The sequence below is a fragment of the Brassica oleracea genome, chromosome C8, assembly GCF_000695525.1.
Source record: "Brassica oleracea var. oleracea cultivar TO1000 chromosome C8, BOL, whole genome shotgun sequence".
Lineage (NCBI taxonomy): Eukaryota > Viridiplantae > Streptophyta > Magnoliopsida > Brassicales > Brassicaceae > Brassica > Brassica oleracea.
Window position 1 is genome coordinate 27,135,108 of NC_027755.1, and position 1,518 is coordinate 27,136,625.

Sequence of the window (1,518 nt, forward strand, 5' to 3'; positions counted from 1 at the left end):
CTCGGAGGCACCATCAAATCGGGATGAACATCGGCGGACATCGGAGGAGCCATCGGAGGAGGCACATGAGGAGGCATCGTCATAGGAGCCATCGAAGGAGGCACAGGAGGAACCGATGGTGCACTAGAAGAAGGCGACCGAGAGACTCTCTGAGAAGGCTGAGTCTCGGGGACAGTCGCCGGACCCGAAGAACCGGGAGCTGAAGAAGAACCGGGAGCTGAAGAAAAACTGGGAGCTGAAGAAGACGACAGGTCTAAACGACTACCAGACTCACCGAACATCTCTCTGTAATGGGGAGTAAGTCTATTCTTTCGAATCGAAAAAAAATTTAATTTTTAAAATTAACATCAACAGTATAATTCCCTACATTATCCACCTAATCAACACTAATTAACATAAAACCCGTAAACCTATCTAAATTCCATATACTAACCACCTAATCTATCCTAAACTAATCAAAATTAGAGAGAAATTAGAGAGACTTACCATTGCTACGAAATAGAAAGGAAGTAGAGAGGAAGTGGAGAGAAAAGAAAGAGTGAGCACTCGGGAGTATATATAAGATTACTTATCCTCGTTATTTCCTCGTAAAGTTACGAGGAATTACAAAGGCCCGTGTTTAGCTTTACGAGGAATTACAAAGGCCCGTGTTTTATTGTACGAGGAAGTATCGAGGAATTACAAAGGCCCGCATTTATGTTTATGAGTTTTTTACGACGATAAGCTTACGTGGAATTTACGAGTCAACCATTTACGAGGAATTAGCGAGTCCCGCTTTTCTATAAATACCCGCAACTTTCCTTCTCAAACCACACACAAACTCACAAATCACACACAAACTCACAAATCACACCCTATCTCAAATCACATAACTCAGCAAAATGATTTTCAAATTAGAAATATTTGAAAAAAAAAGGAAGAGAAGAAAGATATGGGAACACATGTGGGCTAGACTTACGTAAGTCTCGCCACATGTGATTCCAGTATCTTTCTTCTCTTCTCTTCTTTTTTTTTTCTAGTTTTTATTCTACGAGGAATTAGCAAGGCCAGCTTCTTCTTTTTTTGGGTTACGAGGTATTTGGAATTAACGAGCCCCCCTTTCTTTTTTATTTTCGTTGTTACTTCCACGTTGGCTTACGAGGGCTTTACGACGATTTCTGCTTACGTGGAATTAACGAGCCCCGCGTTCTTTATTTTTATATTTCGTCGTAATTTCCACGTTTATTTACGAGGAATTAACGAGTATTATGTTCAAATCCCTAAAATCTGAAACCCCAAACTCCATCTTCTTTATCTTCTACTTCATATATTCCAAACCCCAAACTCAACTACCCTTTAAACTCTATATATTCTTTCACCTCAATCTATTCTTTCAATTCCAAACCCCATTCCTTAACTTATTATCTCAATATCTTATTTGTAAAAAAAACTCTCACATTACCTTACACAAAATAAAATACATCAATCTGATACATCGACATTCACGTCATCACTAGAAACATCATCATTTTCATTAAA